The sequence below is a fragment of the Papaver somniferum genome, chromosome 7 (genome assembly GCF_003573695.1).
Source record: "Papaver somniferum cultivar HN1 chromosome 7, ASM357369v1, whole genome shotgun sequence".
In the NCBI taxonomy this organism is placed as follows: domain Eukaryota; kingdom Viridiplantae; phylum Streptophyta; class Magnoliopsida; order Ranunculales; family Papaveraceae; genus Papaver; species Papaver somniferum.
This window is the reverse complement of record NC_039364.1, coordinates 127787196-127807153: the sequence shown is the minus strand read 5'-3', so window position 1 is coordinate 127807153 and position 19958 is coordinate 127787196. Positions and strand designations below refer to the sequence as shown.

The 19958-nt window shown below is 38.3% G+C and overlaps 1 pseudogene; it reads right to left on the bottom strand.

Moving 5' to 3' along the window:
• Positions 1–12704: 12704 nt before the first annotated feature.
• On the bottom strand, positions 12705–19458 carry LOC113295206 (annotated as a pseudogene).
• Between the last annotated feature and the right edge of the window lie 500 nt (positions 19459–19958).

The following is a 19958-nucleotide window of genomic DNA, read 5'->3' as shown; positions in this document are numbered from 1 at the left end:
TTGGAATTACTTTAGGATCGTCGTCAGAGGATTTCTCCTTCTCCTTTCCCTTCTCTTGAGTCTTCTCTGACATCTTGTCAGTAAGAGTTTTGAGATAATTACACAGCTCCTTCTGTGTAGCAGCCATGTCAGTCTGATTCTTTGCAAGAGTCTCCTGCGCTTTGATAAGATCAGCAATGGTAGGTGGTGGATCTCCTCTGACTTCTTCAGGGTGTCTTCCGGACAGTGGATGACCTTCGGCGTGAGGAGGAGTAATGTCACCACCATCAGTGTTGGAGGTCGGAATTGTCTCCGGGATATTTTGATTATTGTTGTTGCTAGTGCTAGCACGGTTTATGTTAGGATTCGTAAATGAACCTGACCTGAGATCAACCATCTTGTGAAATTGTGAGATTGCAACCGAGAGAATGACCTCCCACTGTGGTCGCCAATCTGTAGATGGGGAAAAACGATTTACTGGTTTTTAAGGAATTGAGAAGATGACCGTACGGAGGAGACTCCTTGAACCGAGCGAAATGTTAAACCCCACACAGATGCACCGCTGCAAAGGGGGTGCTTTGAATTCGAGAGATCAATCTGTAATACTCTGGCCTAAACCAAGACAGTGGCCGTTCCAGAGTAAATTCGGTCACAAGAGAGGATGGGTTGATCTATAGGAGGGAAGCTAAGAAATGTGTGGAATCAATGGTAATTAAAGATTGTGGGTGTAAGTTGAATTCTGAATATGATAAGCTCTGAATGATTGAAATTGCTCAATTTAGAGTAGTTGCTCAATTGATGAGTTGATGATCTCGTGTTGTCGATGAGACGTGAGATTGATGATACTGTTGATGCTGATGATTCAATCATGATTCAGAGACTTATTTATATTGCTGGAATTTTAGACACCATGACTCCATGAAGTGTGACAGTTGATGGAATCAAGGAGTGGGGAAGTGGGGATCGTTTTTGAAACCAGTTGCTCAACGTGTGGAGACTTGGTCGATTCCACCCACTACCTCGTGAATTCCTTCAACTGATTGCACGACTTGCTCACATTCCATCGTGTGTTTGAACACACGTGCCGTAGACCGCCAGACCAAAACCCTAAGTGATATCCCCCCAAAGTGACACGATTGACGTCTCGTGGTTTGTTAGTCAATTGATGACTTCGTGGTTTGATGGGACGATGAGTCCATGTGGTTTCTGAGTTGAACATGATGTTCTGAAACTCATGAATTGAACATGTCATGAGACAGAGGTATAGTTCTTACGATGAAGTGAGCAAGTATTGCTCATTCGATGGATCGTTGAATATTGATTGTTGAGCCAATATTCCTTGGTTTGAGCAAATATTTATCACCTGAGCAAGTGTTGCTCATGTGATGAATTGTTGAATATTTGATCGTCTGAGCATGTGTGGCTCATCTGATGGATTATTGGCAGCATACCAAAAATATTAATTAGAATACTGGTCGTTGAACCGAGCATAATTAATGACCATGAGGTCGTCGTAAAATTTTATTAAGGTTGGAATCTGGAATGATGATCCTTGGATTCAAAAACCCTAATTTGATCAATTGATGATCAATTCATGGTTCGTCAGAAGTTTAACCATGGGACGAAGGAGGGAGCGACTACATGGGACCGTGGATCAACCATGTAGTGTCCATATACTCACGTGAGCAAATACAAAGAACTCCTGAAGAGTTGGCGATTTGTTGGTGAAAGAATGATTAAATGCTGGTTTAATCATTTATTCGAAAATGCTAGTCTGAGCCTTAGGTGAGAAAACCTAATTAATTATGAAGGAGTGAGGGACCAATCATGGGGTCATGAAACCGTCCATGGGTAGTCACGTGACCGCCTGACGATCACTTCATGAAAATCCAAAGTGTTTTGAAGAGTTTTGGACCTAATACGAGCAATTGTGCAAATTAGGTCAAAACTGTGAAAATTGATGGGACCGGCTTCCGTGAGCCAAAAGAGTCAATCTTGGTCGGTCAAGATAGCTTTCTCGTGTCTCCAAGGCGTCCGCGTCTCAGTCCTGAGAATTTTGATATTTTCTGGCGTGCAATTGAGCATCCATTCGAGAAAATATGCCAAAATTAGGGTTTCGACGAAACTGAGGAAAACACCATCAGATGATGAAAAATAATTATAAAATAAGAAATGAGGAGGCGGGGGACCGTTGTGGTCAAGGCATGGTTAGCCGGTCGTGACCACGGTCCCGTGGTGCCTTATCCTTAATTTTATAATATTTCGATGATTTTATGAAAAATTCATGAATTTTGAGAAATTTGATGAATTTAGGGAGTTTCCATGAATTGAAGGAGTTTTCATGAGTTCATGGAAGCAAAATATTAAAATAATAAAAACACGGGCGTGTGGGACCATGGAGGCATGGCCGGCCGGCTATGGCCCGGTCCCACGATTTTTTCATAATTTTTTAATATTTTGTAGGTATTTTTGATGATTTGAGGGAATTTTTCCTAATTTGAGAGAAATACCATAAAATCAAGGAATTTGATGAATTCAAGGAAAAATAGGATAAATAATACTCCCCATGTTTCTGAAAGACCGTCCTCTTTTCCTTTTTCGTCTGTTTCAAAATTGTGTCCAGCTTCTGTTTATAGTCATACTTTTTCAATGAACTCTCTAATTGAATTCTTTATAATCATAAATCCGTTTTTAACGTGACACAATCTAAAATATTAAAGAAATTAGTATTATTGAGGAAAAAAATATATCCTTCATTCTAGTTAAGAAAATATACATTTAACTCTAAAGATTATATTCCTTATAAGGTTTATACTTCATGAATTCGATATCTTTTAAAATTTTCTTTTATATTTCATATTTATAATTCTCACAATGATTTTGGATAGTCTTTATTTCTAGCATTTTTATTAAAATAAAATAGGTAAGTAACTAAGGCTAGTCAAGTAAAATAGTATGGTCTCCTTAATATTTTGAGAAAGTCAAAGCGGACTATCTTTGTGAAACGGAGGGAGTAATAAAATAATAAAGCAAAGGGCGTGTGGGACCGGCTAGGGCATGGCCGGCCGGCTAGTGGCCCGGTCCCACAAGTTTTCATAATTTTATTTTATTTTATTATTATTATATGATGATTTGTGCAAAAAATACTATGAAATCAAGGAGTTTTTCATGAAATTAGAGAAATAATAATAATAATAAAATAATAATAAGAAACTGTGAGGTGTGGGGCCGGCTGGGACCAAGGAATCTCCGGTTGGCCAATGGTCACGCCCCACGCTCCTTTCCTTAATTTTATATTATTTTTTATGGATTTATGGAAGTACCATGAAACCGAGAAGTTTCCTCGAGACGAAGAAAATTTGATCAGATGAGAGAATTTTCATCAAATCACGGAAAATAATAAAAATGTATTAAAAATATAAAACTAGCGTGGAACTGACCGCGGCACGGTCGGTAGGTCGTGTGTCCGTGTTCCCAGAGCCTTGGTCAATATTTTAAATTATTTATTATTTTCTTCCCTATTTTGCATAGGTTCATCGTTTCGTTGTATTTTGAAATACTCGTTCGTACGGTGACTATTAGTGCATCGTCGTTGAATACACTTTCACCATTTGAATCGGGCCTTACTTAGAGGTAGCTCAGACGCCCGGTTGTTGATTATTTATTACTAATTGTGGAATTCAGTGGAGAATAGTTCACAAAACTGAGTAATAAGATGTTTATTATTAATTCATAGGATCAGCTGAGGATTCGACTACGAATTCAGAATAATAAAGTGAGCATTACCATTCCATGGGATCGTAGATTCGACCATAGAATCGGAGTAATTAAGATTTATCTATTACCATTTATGAGACCAGTTGTGGATTCGATCATGAAATCGGAGTAATGAGATAATATAGTTATTGATATTCTATGAGATCGAGCCGTGGATTCGATCATAGAATCAGAACAATTGTTTATTGCCATTCCATGGGACCATTTGTGGATTTGACCATGGAATAGGAGCAATTGTTATTGCCATTCCATGGGACCAGTCGTGGATTCGACCATGGAATAGGAGCAATAATAGATTATTCTGGGATTCAGTAGTGAATGTCATGCAGAATTAATCTTAATTAGGAATAATTAACTTCGTGGCTCTATACTAGCAGAGCAAGTTGTCTAGGAGCATTCATTATCCCGATATGAGCTTGTCATTAAGTCATATCCTTTATATAGTCAGGGTAAACTCGTTGTTTGTTCCTGAAGACGTTATCGCTCTATACTAGCAGAGCAAGCTGTCTAGGAGCCGTCCATCTCGTGATACTATATAGAAATAATCACTGAAAGTGTTCAGTATTCATGAGATATGTCGTTGTCCAGTCGTGAGACTACATATCTACATGTACTCTGAGAGAAAGTACTCTCCGTTGAGAATTCGATGAGAGACCCGTGTCTCAATACTCACGTCTGATTGCTGGATAAGAGTTTCGTATAATTATGAGTTTACGATTTTAGCCCTTGTCGAAAATCCACCATCTATAACCTGATAGACACATTTTTAAATATGATTTTATCTCATTTCTCTATTTTTTTTATTATTACTCATTTTGTACTTATTATGGAGTTTTTTTATATGTGTATAGCAGTTTTTGGAGAAATAAACTCTTCCGGAAAAATTGGTTCGAAAAGTGATACTTTGCACCCTGGGAAAATTTACTAAAGGAACCCTAGAAAGTGTTAAAGGCACCCAAGAATTGGATAAGGACACCCCCAGTTACTATGTGCACTCGTGTTTTGGATATGGGCACTCATTCTTCTTCCTTTTGAAAATGATTTTCGGCGGAAATCTTTCGGGCAAGAATTTGGATTTATTTTCATATCTTGTCGCATTAAAAAAATGAGGAATATATTAGAGGAATTGATTGGGAATATCTTGTTTCATTATACAAGGAGGAAAGAATATTTCTTGGGGATTTTCTCTATTATTTTTTAAAGATGCGTGTGGGTTGCACGTGTTTTACTCAATCTAGACATATATTCAATGCGTTGAAGTGTGTCAACTACAAGTAAACATGTGAGAATCAAAAAAAATAAAAGAAAATGAAAATTATTAACGTGAAATAAAGAGAAAATATTCCCGAGTTAAATGTCTTTATGTGAGAAGATTTGGAGCATTTACCCAAGAGATATCTTGGTTGTTGGGGTATATAAAGGGTGTTGGAGGTGATTAGAAGGAGGAGGGAGAGATCTTGGGAGAACCAATAGTTTAGGTTTTGCTTTCTTTTCTTTACTCTTTTTAGTTTTCAATTTTTGTAAGAGTGGAGAGCTAAACCCCATCACTGGGATGACGGAAGAAGCTGTATTTAATCCCTGTGGTAATTTAATTAATTCTTTTATTACTTTTTACGCTGATTTTCACTGATTTATGATTTCTATTAATTACTTGTGACTTTGTTTTATGATGCATGCTTAGTTCTAAGTAATTTTGATGCTCCATGCTTACAATCTACAACTAATGTTTTATCAATCTATCGTTGGCAAATAATTAGAGTCACAATTTCTTTTGTTGGAGCTATATTGTCTAAGAATGAATGACTGAACCACAAGAATATGAAAAATAGTGAAATCATGAGTCTCAGTCTCTCTTCATCATATGAACATATTTTATATATATTTTATTTATTTTTGGTATTTTCTATTATTAAATCTAAAAATCAATCTTTACAAGTTCGAGCAACGAAACCCTTTTCTTACCACTCATCAATTTTTGGCACCACCGACGTAGACTTGTCTTTAGGTTTAGAGTTTTTAATTATTTTTTTGTTTTATTTTATGTTTCTTTTGGGTATAGATTTTTTTTACAGGTTTGGATTTTGGACCAAAAAAAATAGAGCCAAAGATTTTGGTGACTAAAGACTTGGATCCAAAGTCAAAGCTAAAAGAACGAAAAAAGACAAAGAATTTTTCAGCTTTAATTAAATTTTATTTTTAGATTTTATTTTTAGAAATTGTATTAGGAAATCTTTTATTTTTGTAGTTTTATTTTTCTTTTGGACACTTTCTGTTTATACATTGGACATTTGGTCATTATTTTATTTTTTAAACCCTACGGAAGGGTAATTGATTATTAAACTGCACAGGGAAGGACGACAGTTACGATACTGTCCCGGCCCTCGGGTTGGTACACCGACATAGGAGTCGGTGGCCCGAGTCGACTTCAACGGTTAATCTCCCGTATGGCACGGGAGGTAAGTCTTTTTAAACACTCGCGAATCCCATATCACTAGGTTTACTGGACGCTTTTGTAATGCATATATATTGAGGTCTAAAAATAGTTTTAGTTTGTAGTAAAGGCAAGGACTTGCCAAATTAAGATAAAGACTCGGATTTCATTACCATTTCCTTTTTGACCGCCTTAGGAACACGTAAACTACGCGAACCTAAGCCTTGAAATTTTGATTAGAACGAGACCTATAGGGTAACGAGCTTGTAGGAAAGTCGTTCAGAAAAACGTATTGGTTACTCTGTTAGCCTAACTCGAAGTTCAGGATGATTACTGTAAGTTGAGCGAGCCGCCTTGTAACCCGAGGAAACGTTTCCTGAGGGGCAGGGGTATTCAAGCTCCTTTGAGCTTCTACTGCTTCAATTCAACTTACTTTAATTCATATCGCTCTAGAGGGGTAGTTTCTTTTCGGAATAATAGAAGCTGGTCTAGATATAATTTAAGTGGAGCCATCATGTTTTTTATTTGCTAGATTCAATAGGCTTGTTTTGGTCGAGTCATCATTGTTTGTGCTTGTGTAGAATTATCTTGCAGTTAGGACGTCGAACTGGTATTACAATAGCCAATACAATGAATATCTGAATGAGTTTCAAAGTGGGCAGTGTGCGTATTATGACCATAGTGTGAATAGAGGTTGGGAACACCAAGCTTTTGAAGGTTATGGATCATATGATGGTGAGCCCAATTACTATCCGCATGCGCACGGGTCATATGAGCAAAAAAATAATGAATATTATAGTACTAGTTCCTCACCTTTGGATGATTTAATTAAACAGTTGAAAACTAGTCCTTATCATGATCCTTATATTCCTGTTCCTTCTCTACAAGAGTTACTCAAGCTGTTAACTGGGATGACAAATAGGTTTGTGTTTGAGACGAAAGAAAGAACTGTTAAAAATAATCTTAATTTCCAATACAATGTTTCCAATACTACCCTTGAAAATGAGGATAGTTATTTACCTAATCAAGATGACGAGGTAAGAATTGGTAATATTACTTGTTGAGATAAGATTCGACCATCTTCATATTATTATGATAAGGAAGATAGTGCTTATGAAGAATCTGAAATATCTAGGCATAGTGATCATGAAATTATTACTCCAGTTCAGCTTCATAATGATAGTGTTATTTCAAGTTCAGATCCAAATAATTTTAATGATTATTCACCTATTCAAAACTAGAGATACTAGAGATACCAATGTTTTAAACGATGTAGTTCATGATCTTTTAGCCTGCAGTGTGTTTGACAATCCATTATTTGATGAATTTTTCAGTGAACTAGATGAAGTAACTATGATTACCACCTTAGTTGATGAGCCTTTGCTAGAGACGTTCTCTAATAATCCTTTATGTAATTGTCATGATGGTTTAGAGGATAAGGTTTATCCTGAGAATATTGTTTTCGAGTTTAACGATTTGGAAACATTAGTCTTAGAAGAAGATAGACTCTTAGAGATGAGTGAGGATGCACCTGATTATAATTTATAAGAATCAATTGACCATTTTCAGAAAGACGGTCTAAAAACTAGGGAAATTGTGACTAGTCTACCTAGAGACACTGAAAACTCTAAGTTTGGGGGTGATTATCATTCTCCTTGTGCCTTACCTTTAACTCTTAGAATGATCCTTCACTTGGGACTTAGTTTACGTGCCCCAACCATGCATTGTACAAGATTATCTTCATACACATTTTCCCGAACCTAATGATATCCATACAAAAGCTCAATTTTTAGAAACCTATCCTCTGGTTGATGTGGTTAACCCATGCTATAATACCGAGTTTGACTTTGTTTTCCTTTTTTCTTCCAATTGTGGGAATGTATAAATTTCAGATATTAAGTTTTGAGGCTAAACCTAATTACTTTAGGAGATTGGAATCAACACGTTTGCTTAAGAATGATCACCACTTTCATTATGGTCAACTAGTCAAATCTGTTTGACTTTGAGGATCCCCAATTATTCAGGTTAGTATTATTTATTTTTAATTCAAAAGAAAAATATATTGATTAAGGAATTAAAATACAAACTGATATATCTCCATGCACCCAATTAGTAATGTCAGGTGGGAAAACATTTGAGTATTTAAAACTAAGGGCATGACTTCTACCCTTCTTGGCTAATAAGTCTGCCACTCCATTCCTTAACCTATTAACTGATTGACAAGAAAAAGAGACATGACTCTGTAATAAAAACTTAATGTTTAGGATGATGTTTTGGTTTAACCAGTGAACATCGGAAACTTTATCATTTACTGACTTAATAAGAACTTCACTATCTGATTCAAAGATGACTTTCTCAATTATTTTTTTTTTTGATATTGCCCATTCTACAGCTTCATGCATAGCCATACATTCCAGCTGCTCCACCTCATGGTCTTGTATCATTCCTTCATGGAAGTACCTTCCTTTAGCTCCATAGAAGTTACCTGCAAAATCTTTGGTTATTAGTCATATCCCTCCAGTAAATTTTTCTTTAAGGAAAGAAGCATCTAAATTGATTTTAATACAGTTTTTGTTTGGAGGCTCCCAGGTTTGAGACTGATCCTGCAAACTCACATTATTAGTAGAGAGATTAGAAGCAACCTGTTTATAGTCATTCAATAAAGATAAAATATTGTTTACAATGGAGATTCTATTAGGCCTGGTATTTTGGAAGACAACAGTGCATCTGTCTTTCCGCATAGAGCATATAGTAATCATTTGCAAGAATAACATATGTTCCCTATCTGGAGGAGGAATATTGTTATTAGTAGTATTTGAAGAGAACCAACTGGCAACCTAGTTAAAGAGATCCCTGTGTAAATTTCTAATGTTGTTGAATTCCATACTGGCACTCATCCATATGGATCTGGCATATGGGCAATCCAACAGAAGATGGTCAATTGTTTTCAAAGGGGAATTACAAACACTACAATGGATATCAATGCCATTTTTATATCTAGCAAGTTTGTCCCTAGTTGGGACAATATCTTTTAGACATTTCCAAACAATAAGTTTAACTTTATGTGGAACCTTACATCTCCAAAGAGACTTCCAAACCTCAGTTCCAATCTGATGATTACCCAGAGTCTCAGTTGTGTAGCTACTGAGAACTTTATAAGCACTTTTAACTCTGAATATACCTTTTCTATCAGGTATCTAGTTAAAGGTATTAGTGCCATATCTAGGAATCCTCATAGACAAGATCTTATTAGTGGTTTTAGTATCAAAAGTGTCTCTTACCTATTGAGCATTCCAAGTCCTAGTACTTAGTAAAAATAAGTCAGACACAAACACAAGAGTTAAGGATATATTAACATTAGTTACCCGGTTAGGAGGATGATCAATCCCAGTAACCCACTTGTCTATCCATATTCTAGTCTTGGAACCACATCTTACAGACCAAAAACTATTCTATTTAATGGTTTGTATCTGTCTATATATCCCCTTCCAAATCCAGGAGTTGTTATCACTTAATTTGTCAAGATGGAGAGGGTTGATATCTATAAAGTATTTAGCTTCCAGGATCTGAATACAGAGATCATCAGTGTTTGAACAAATTTTCCAAGCTATTTTACTAATAAGGGCTCTACTAAAAGTCTCTAAATTTCTGAAACTTAAACCTCCTAGTTCCTTAGGATTTTACAAATTTGTCCAAGCTATGAACGTAACGCCTTTGTTGTCCTTATGTCCCCACCATAAGTTTACAGTAGTTACGGGTATTTTGAAACATCCCATCTGATAAACTGGGAGAGAGTTTAAGACAGACCTTATCATGGTAGTTCTACCAGACTGGTTGAAAGTGACACTTACCCAATTATTAAGCCTAGCTTCGAAGGATTGAGCTATGGGTTCAAAATGTCTAATTTTATAAAGACCTAAAAGGAGGGGGGCACCTAAGTAAGTCTCAGAGTCACTCACAATATTCATATTGAGTCTATTAGCCAAAACATCACAGGTACTTGGGTTCAAATTATTGCTAAAATAAACACAAGACTTCTAAAAAATGAGAGTTTGACCAGAAAGATTACCAAACTCCTGCAGAATACTTAGGAAGTTATCAAGCTTTTGCAAAGATAAGAATATCATCTGCAAATAAAAGGCGAGCAATGAGAATATCTCTCATTGACACTTTTGATTCCTGCAATTTTTTTGTTAAGCTTAGCATGTTTTAAACTTCTAGAAAGGTATTCCATTGCTAGTATAAATAAATAAGGAGACAATGGGTATCCCCTGCCTAATACCTCTAGAAGGTATATATTCTTGGCAGGGGGAACCATTAAGTAAAACACTTATGCCAGTAGTGCAAATGCACTGATGTATCAAATTGCAGAAAGAATCATTAAACCCAAAATGACTAAGCATCTTCAAGATAAAAGATCATTAAAGCTTGTCAAATGCCTTTGAGAGGTCTAATTTCAAGGACATAGTCCCACTAATACCCTACTTTTGCTTCATAGTGTGGAAAATTTCATGAGCTATGATAATATTATCATGTATGGCTCTACCAGGGATAAAAGCATCTTGGTGAGGAGAAATAAGCTTTTCAAGGAAAGGTTTAATCCTATTAGCTAGGATTTTAGAGACAATTTTTTAAGAGACATTGCATAGACTAAATGGTCTAAATTCACTAGCTTTGTTAGGATCTTTCACCTTAGGTATCAAGCATATATAGGTCTGATTAAAATGTTTCGGCATGAAACTAGTTTCAAAAAATTGTTGGACTATATCAGTTACATATTTACCTGTAGTGGACCATTGAGATTGGTAGAAACCAGCTTGAAAACCATCAGCTCCAAACAGACATGGATTTAACAACACTAATAATTTCCTCAATAGAAGGGATCAGAAGCAAACCAATGTTATCAACATCATTAATGTCAGGAGAAATAATATTAAAATCACTATCTTGCAGAACATGATTATTAGTACAAGCAATGGTTCTAAAATGGTCTGTGAGAAGCTTACTGACATTTTCTCTGTCTCTGCACCAATTATCATTGTTATCAAACAAAGCATTAATGTTGTTTCTATGGAGCCTCGTATTCACTAAAGAGTGGAAATATCTAGTATTATTGTCCGTATCATGAATGTGTTTATCTCCAGACTTTTCCTTGTAGAAAAAAGATTGGATTTTGTACCAGTTTTCTAAATCATGAGTTAAAGCTTTAACTCTCATGTCTTGATTAACTAAGGATGGTGCTTGTTGAGCTATTTCTAGCTGTTCCAGCAAATTGAGGTATTTTTATTAATGTCTCCACACTACACCATTTTCCCGATTCGAAACGGTTTTTGAGCGTTACGAATCGGGGTTGTAACGGTTCCTGACCGTTACGAAAAGGGGTGCTACAATTTTTTCGCAACGAACCACTAGCCGTTACGAATTTTTTTCGTAACGGCCCTTGTAACAGCTTAGAGCCGTTACTACGTGGCACCGTCGTAACATGCTCAAGCCGTTACGAATTTATTTAGTAACAGGACGTTGTAACAAGTTAAAGCCGTTACGAATTTTTTTGTAACTGTAAAAATATTACTATCGGTCAACCTTGACCTGGTCAAAATCAGTCAACAATGACCAATTTAAACCGGATCAAGGTTGACCGGCAGCTCATTCTCGACCGGGATACGCCGGAATTCCAAATAAATACACATTTCATTCTACCGATCATCCATATCTAACAATAGTTTCAATCAATTCATACTATACTCAATCAATTCATATCTACACATTCATATAAAAAACACAAGTTTTTCTAAGTACCAATTTTTTTTTTGTTAAGTATCAAATTCTGAGGGAATACATAGATAGAAATTTACTAACTTCCAAAGTTCAGTTCATAGAAACTTAAAAAACTTTCTAAGTTCATAACTTATATCTAAGTTTTCCCATGTCACATGCTAACAGGAACAGAAACACGACTCACATAAAAGCCTTCTCATGCCGCAGACTGCTGCATCTGAAGTAGGATTCACAAAGCTGATGGAATCCAACGCGACAACAGCTATGCATCTTCAATCCAATGGCCATTTCTCTTACATGATCTCTCTACAAAGAAAGAAGCAGCTACGCGGTACTTCACCTGCAGACACAAAACACTGTTAACAACGGTTTAACAGCAACGTTGTTAGACAAGAAAATTAGGCAAATGCAAGAGTGTAAACCAAATTTAGTTGGTTAGAGATAACACATAACATCACACATATGACAATACAAAAGTGATAACATAATCAAAAAGCAAAGATTGGTGGAATAGGGAATCATGAAAACATGTATAAAGAGCTCGAGGGATTACCAAGCTTACAAAGAGGGGAACTAAAGCTATCCAGAAATATGTATGCCAACCTGCATATTGAAAGAAAAAAAAGAGGCTTTTAAGACAGTTTGTAAGATCAACATGCCAGGAAAATAATTAGCAGGTTGAATTTTAAAATCAAACACTTTGAGTTGTTTGTAACTTACTAATACAGATTTATCTTCTTGGCGATTTCGTACTAGATTGCTTTGTGCTTCTTGTTGTTTGATCACATATCCTTGCTGATACAAAACACAGTAGAAATTTAGTAAAGAAACTCGTAGCCAAGACTTCATCATGTCGTACGCCTTGAATACAATAGTTAGTGAAGGAACAATACGCACAGAAAGAAGACCAAAGAAAGCAAGTTTAAGTTGAGTAATAAATAAAGCAAGTTTAAACTGAATGCCTTTACGAATACTTAAGATAGAATATGCGGACACAAAAAAACCAAGAGGTACCTGCATCTGCCTCCTAACAACATCTAGTCGGTATGTAAATGTCTGACCGAACAACCCAGCTACAGCCCCACAAGATAGACGCAAGATATACTGAGAATGTAAACTACACAAACCATGACATATACTCTTTTTAGGACTTGTAACCTACAAATATACACAAACATGACTCACATAACATCGCGAGATCCAATTTCAATTCTTAAAGGAACACCCTGATGACAAGAAAATTCATTTCTAAATATTATGAGAAGAAAATACTAGGAATATGAAGGAGAAACAACTGGCATGTTCAGCCAAACTACGCAGAGAAAGCAAACATTTGAAGACTGAAACTCAGACACAACAAACATTGGAAGATTACAATACCTTTAATTTTTTTTGCACAAAAAGCATATTGTAATTACAAAAGTAAGAATAAAAAAAAAACTACTATGAAAAAGCATTCAACATATAAGTTATCTTTGATTGATCATCTGAAATGTATATGGAACTGCATTCATATACTTTGGCAATGTGCGACTTGAGAGATCGAGTACCTTTTTAATATTTATCAGCACCTTCATCAAACACACCAGAACTTCCAACTCTGAAATCCAGTTGCTTTTGATGCTTTAATCTACGACGCTCATCAAAACTTACCCACCCTTCAAACTGCTTGTGTGACATAATACTTGGATACATAAGACTATCACCTCTTGCACAAGTTTTAGATAAAAAAAAAGAATCAAAAGTCAATACCTGACTGAGAATATCAATTGTGATTTCTGTATTATGAAGATCAAGAGTTGAGAGCTGGGTGCACAGTTTGAATAGCATCGAGGGAAGGGATTTGAGGCCATTATTACTCAGATGCAGAGCCTACACAAACATGGGACTAAGTAAATGATGATATGATTCAGATAATTGACAATGGTAGGAAAAAAGAAGATTGGAGTACCTCAAGATTCCGTAAACTCCCAACTGTGTCAGGCAAGTCTACCAAGAGATTTGATGCAAGATCAACCTGCACCAAGAAAAATTTTCGGATCACAAATCCAATTTATATATATATATATATATATATTACTTGTAACAAATACGAATTTTTGGATAATAAAGTAAGATCAGAATACCACCTCGACAAGGGAGACACAATTCCCTATATTCGACGGAACTGAGCTTATCCTGCCACCAAAGCAATAACATGAATAATTTAGAGAGAGCAATTACTTTAATTACGGTAAAATTCACAAAGTGAAAATGGTTATAAACGTGAGTATTACCTGTTTTTATTTACTTTCAAGATTTCCAGACGAGTTAGAAGTCCAATTTCAACTGGAAAATTAGTCAGCTTGTTGTTTGCAACATGAAGTTGCATTAGAGAGACCAAACCACCCAATCAAGACGGTAATGAAGTTAAACTGCACAAGATACATATAGCACGACTAATTACAAACATAATAAAATTACAATCCCCTTCAAATCGAATAAAACCAATAGTATATACTAAAGCATATACCTGGTTGAGTTTAAAGAACCAATCTGAGAAGGAATTTCATGAATAAAATTTCTACTTATATCCAACACTCTTAAGGAAGAACCACAACCCCATACTTTTTCAGGTATGACCTTCAATTTAAGAGATCTCCTCAGCAGCAAACTGCTGCTCCTCACCCTTGTATGAGACCTCAATCATGGGCTTGTCAGCTGGACTGGATAGAACCTTGAATGGCCAGTGCTTCATATCACCCTAGACAGTGGTGTTACTGAATCTCCTACCAATCAAAAGCTTGGCATCTGTAAAGCCAAACAATGACATTAGCAACAACTCTTTGACAACACGCATATTTGCAAACTACCATCAAAACAAATATAACTAAACTCATGTACTATCATATCAGTGCAACTGACTGGATTTATGAATACATGTGCAAAAAAGATTGATACTTGATTCATACACTTAAAGATGAGTTACATGAAAAAATTTGAACTTATTTAAGCAATGAACCCTACCTATCATGTATAATTATTAAAGAGACATAAACTTAACACTAAACCCTATTTATGCAATGAACAGTACATACCACAACTAAAATCGTAAATCAGAATCAGAAATCTAATATGCTCTCAGTTCAGATTGACTAATCATAAATAATAACTATGTACATCATATTGAGAAGGTTTATAATCTGTTTACAACGATTCAAATCAAACCCTAATTAAATATGGCTTCGTCTGCAGAGAAACATGCGCCCAAAGATGGCATGCCGTTGCCCCTAAAATCCTTTGCGGCAAAGGATTTCTGTTGAAAATCGATCACGACCACTCACCTTTGCCAGACAAATTGAGTGGCCTAGATCCCACCTCTGCGAGACAGAGTGGCATGGACTTTTACACCGGAAAGCCGTCTACAAGCATGCCCGGTCGGTCCCACCAGAAACTTTGTCCATGCTTCATTTCGGTCAAGCTAAAGAGTGATGCTTACGCACCTCTTTAAAACCCTAAAATCCATCAACGGTCGCAAACATGTGCCGCAGATCATCTCGTCCGTCCAATTTTGCCAGCTTAGTCGGACAGCCTAAGCTAAGAGTTAAACGGCCAATGAGGCACCTTGGTGATCACCGTCCGTCACTCTACCATAAGGAATGATCGGTCAGGGGATGGACCGCCCATGCGTCCTTCAAACGATCACTCGAAGAAGGTTGGGCATGCAACTATTTTAAGACACTTAATCCGCGACTTACTCCGTTAAGCTTTAAAATAGCGATGCTTCATATATATTGATTGTATTCGATGCATTACATGCATAAAGTATACCCGATATTTCATGAATATCGATTTCTTAAATAACTCAATTATTTAACCTAGCACCGTATGCTACTTCCTGGGGGTCCCACGATCCACTCATTCGAGACATCAAGCATGTCACAAACTGGGGGATACTTACTAGGGTATTGGTATGGCGGTTTACAGTATGCGGCGTGCAACGCGCCCATTTTCAAGAACGTGTCAGGAGGCATGGACGGTTAAGGTGATGAGGGAAGTGGGCCAAGATGTGATCGTGTAACCACCTACACGACCCCACTACTCCATCACTCAACTTCCTCCACTTCCTACGAGATGAAGGTTTGCGCTCAATGACTTGTATAAATAGTTCCTTCACCTATTTTCAAACAACACAGAAAAACCAAGTGTTGTCACAGTATCCAGAAAACACCTAGAACTGATAGCTTACATTGTGCAAGCCAGTTCGACGTTCTGATATAAGTCATAAACATCCAACACCTTCACAATCTCAACACCTTCTTCGCTTCCCTCCCTAAGATCCACCCCGTCTCCTTCACTTTGTGACTGAAGCAAGTCTGGAACAGTCATTTCTTGGTTTATTCCAGAATTGTATAAATTGATCTCTCGAATCAAAAGCACTCCCGTGCAGTGCATTTGCTTAGGGTTTAGATTCGTTTTTCATCAACACACTTCAAATTACCAAAAACAACAGAAACAGTTTTCACCCATAAACAATTGGCGACCACAGTGGGAGATTAATCTCTCGGTTGTGAAGTCAATTTCTTCAATACCCGATTCTGTTTGGTTGATTTCAAAATGTTTGGTCTTAGGACTTACCCATCAACTTCAAATCTTGGTCGAGGTTCCTCCAATGGAGATACCCCTCTTCCCGACGGTGTATCTGATGGTGTAACTGGAAGAATCCCAATATTGATCGAATTAGCACGGGTGCAGGAGATTCACACGAAGAACATGGACCTGATCAAAGGGGCGATAGACGGCATACTCGATCTCCTCATCAAGATGACATCAGATACGAGTGGTTCTCCTGTCGCGGAGATTTATACACTGGGGACTGATCCTCGCAACGATCCTCCTCAAGTCAATAGCTTCACTATGAACCAGAGGCCGGTGGATCAAGAAGCGGCTTCTCTAGTGGAAAGTTTGTGTGAACTTTTACATCTTTCGAAGAACCAGCGGGTGGAGACTTTGCTGCAATCAACCAGATAGCCCTGGACGTGCATTTAACTCCTTTGCGCCCAGAAGCCCTAAAAACATCAGAGATGTCTGTGAATAATGTTGCATTTACAGAAGAAGACATGATGATGGAGGAAGGTCACAACCGGGCCCTACATGTTACTGCACGCATCAAGGACTCGGAGTTCAAGAGGGCTCTCATCGACACAGGAGCGTCTTCGAATGTGATTACTCTCAAGACTCTCAAGACGGCCAAGGTTCGCCCGGAAAAGATCGTACGGCGGCCTACCACGATGACAGACTTCGAAGGAAACCAAACCAACACGTACTGGTATGTCAATCTGAATTTATCTGTAGGGCCCATTCAGTCAAAGGTGAAATTCGAAGTCATAGAAAAGGAGCCGGACTACCATATGATACTGGGGAGACCGTGGCTTCATGACAATAGGATTGTCCCTTCAACATATCACCAGTGCCTGAAGACTATGCTGAATAAAGAAGTCGTTCGAATTCCTGCGTCGTTGTCTCCTTACGCGCCGATATGTGGAGTGGAGTTGTTTGAGCCAAGAGAAACCTCACGGGGAGAATCAGGCAAAGTTCATTGCAACCCACTGTCCACGTGGGCATCAATCCAGGAGGAGGACCGACTTGTATCATTGAGGGCTAAGACCCACGATACGTCTTCGCTGACAGGGCATTCTTCTTCATCTGGTGAAGCCGCAACCCATGTTCATACCAAGAGAGAGCCAACTTTTGTGGTTAGCCGTGATCAGAAAGGGAAGACCGTGTACCGACGCCGCTGTTAGAAATTAGCAGGGGAGACTGTTACCCAGTCTCTCCGCCCAATGGAATGCTACAACAACGAAGAGCCACAGGAAGAGGTGTTGGATGCTCCACGACAGCTGCAGGACGACACCAACTCCACGACTGTTGAGCTCGAAATCGTTAATATCGGGAATGAAGAGTCTCCCAGGCCTATCTCCATCAGCTCAACTTTGTCCACGGATGAACGCACAAAGCTCGTACAACTTATCAAAGAATACCAGGACATATTCGCTTGGACGTATGAAGAAATTCCCGGATTAGATGAAAAATTGTTCACCCATCATCTACATGTCATACCTGGATCCAAGCCAATTAAACAGTCCCTGAGGCAATTCAGGCATGAGGTGGAAGAGCAAATCAAGACTGAGATACAGAAGTTGCTAGGTGGCTTCATTAAACCCATTCATCATCCGACCTGGTTGGCAAATGTGGTCCCAGTAAAAAAGAAAAACGGACAGATCAGATGTTGCATGGACTTCAGAGACTTGAATAGATGCTTCCCCAAAGATGATTTTCCTCTACCTAACATCGACATGTTAGTAGATGCCACCAGTGGACACGACATGTTCTCCTTTATGGACGGATATAGCGGGTACAATCAGATAAGGATGTACGATCACGACGCAAGTAAGACAGCTTTTCGAACTCCTCTTGGAAATTTTTATTATATTGTAATGCCATTTGGTTTGAAGAATGTCGGTGCAACCTATCAACGTGCTATGAATGCAATCTTCCACGACATGATGCATAAGCAAGTTGAAGATTACGTGGATGATATAGTAGTCAAGTCGAAAGCTCGGGCAGATCACACAGGAGTCCTACGGCAAGTGTTCGAAAGGTGCCGTGAGTACAAATTGAAGATGAATCCTTTGAAATGCGATTTCGGCGTTTCTTCGGGCAAGTTTCTGGGATTCCAGGTAACTGCTGAAGGGATCAAGGTGGACCCGTCCAAGACTCAAGCTATCCTCACGATGTCGTCGCCACGGACTGTGAAGGAGATCCAAAGCTTCATGGGCAAAGTAAACTACATTCGACGTTTCATACCTGGTTTGTCCCAGCTCGTTGCTTCATTCACCCCCTTGTTGAAGAAGGGAGCAAGTTTCGTCTGGACCGCAATACAACAGGAAGCGTTCCAGAAGATTCAACGAATATTGTCGTCTCCAGCGGTCATGAAGTCCCCTGTCCAAGGAAGACCGTTGTGCCTCTACACCGCCTTCAGTGATACCGCCGTAGGGTCTTTGGTCGCTCAGGATGATGATGAGGGAGTCGAACATCCCATATACTATTTCAGTCGAGTATTAAGAGATGCTGAACTCAGATATCCTAAAGCGTAAAAAGCATGCCTAGCCCTGATTCATTCCATTTAGAAATTACCTGTTGTCCAACAAGGTGGTGCTTATATCTAAATCTGATCCTGCGAAGTTTTTACTTTCAAAGCCGGTGTTGATGAGAAGGTCGGCCAAGTGGCTTCTCCAAATGTCAGAACTAGACATAACGTGTGCATCACCAAGGGCTATCAAAGGAAAATCCGTTGCAGATTTACTGGCACCGTTCCCTGGAGAAGGCACTACTGCACTACATGAAGATTTTCCTGGAGAATTTCCAGAGATCTCCGTTGTCGAATGAGAGGCATGGCTGATGTATTTTGATGGCTCCGCCACCCCTAGCAATAACACTGGAGGGGCAGGCATGGTCTTAGTATCTCCAACCAGTGAAGTCTTCTCGCACTCCTTCAAGCTGGAATTTTAATGCACCAACAATTCAGCAGAGTATGAAGCCTTCCTCATAGGACTGTCATTAGCCAAACAAGCGGGGGCCACACGCTTGGAGATAAGAGGTGACTCTAAGTTACTAGTTAATCAAATGAATGGAGTATATGCGTTGAAGGAGGTAACACTGGCCCAGTACCGATCAGAGGCGCAAAGGTTACTAAACTACTTTGCGGATGCAACCATAACCCATGTTGGTCGCAACAAAAACAGACACGCCGATTGTTTGGCCACACTAGCATCCAAATTGCAGTTCGAAGGTTTGGAAGAAACCCTGACGGTGAAGAGGAGAACGGTAGAATCAACATGGCTTTCACAATGCAAAGACACTGGAACCGACGATTGGCGGACTCCGATCATTCAAGAGCTCAACAACTCACTTTCTCAAGGGAAGGTTAGTCTCTAAACCCTACGGAACTTCT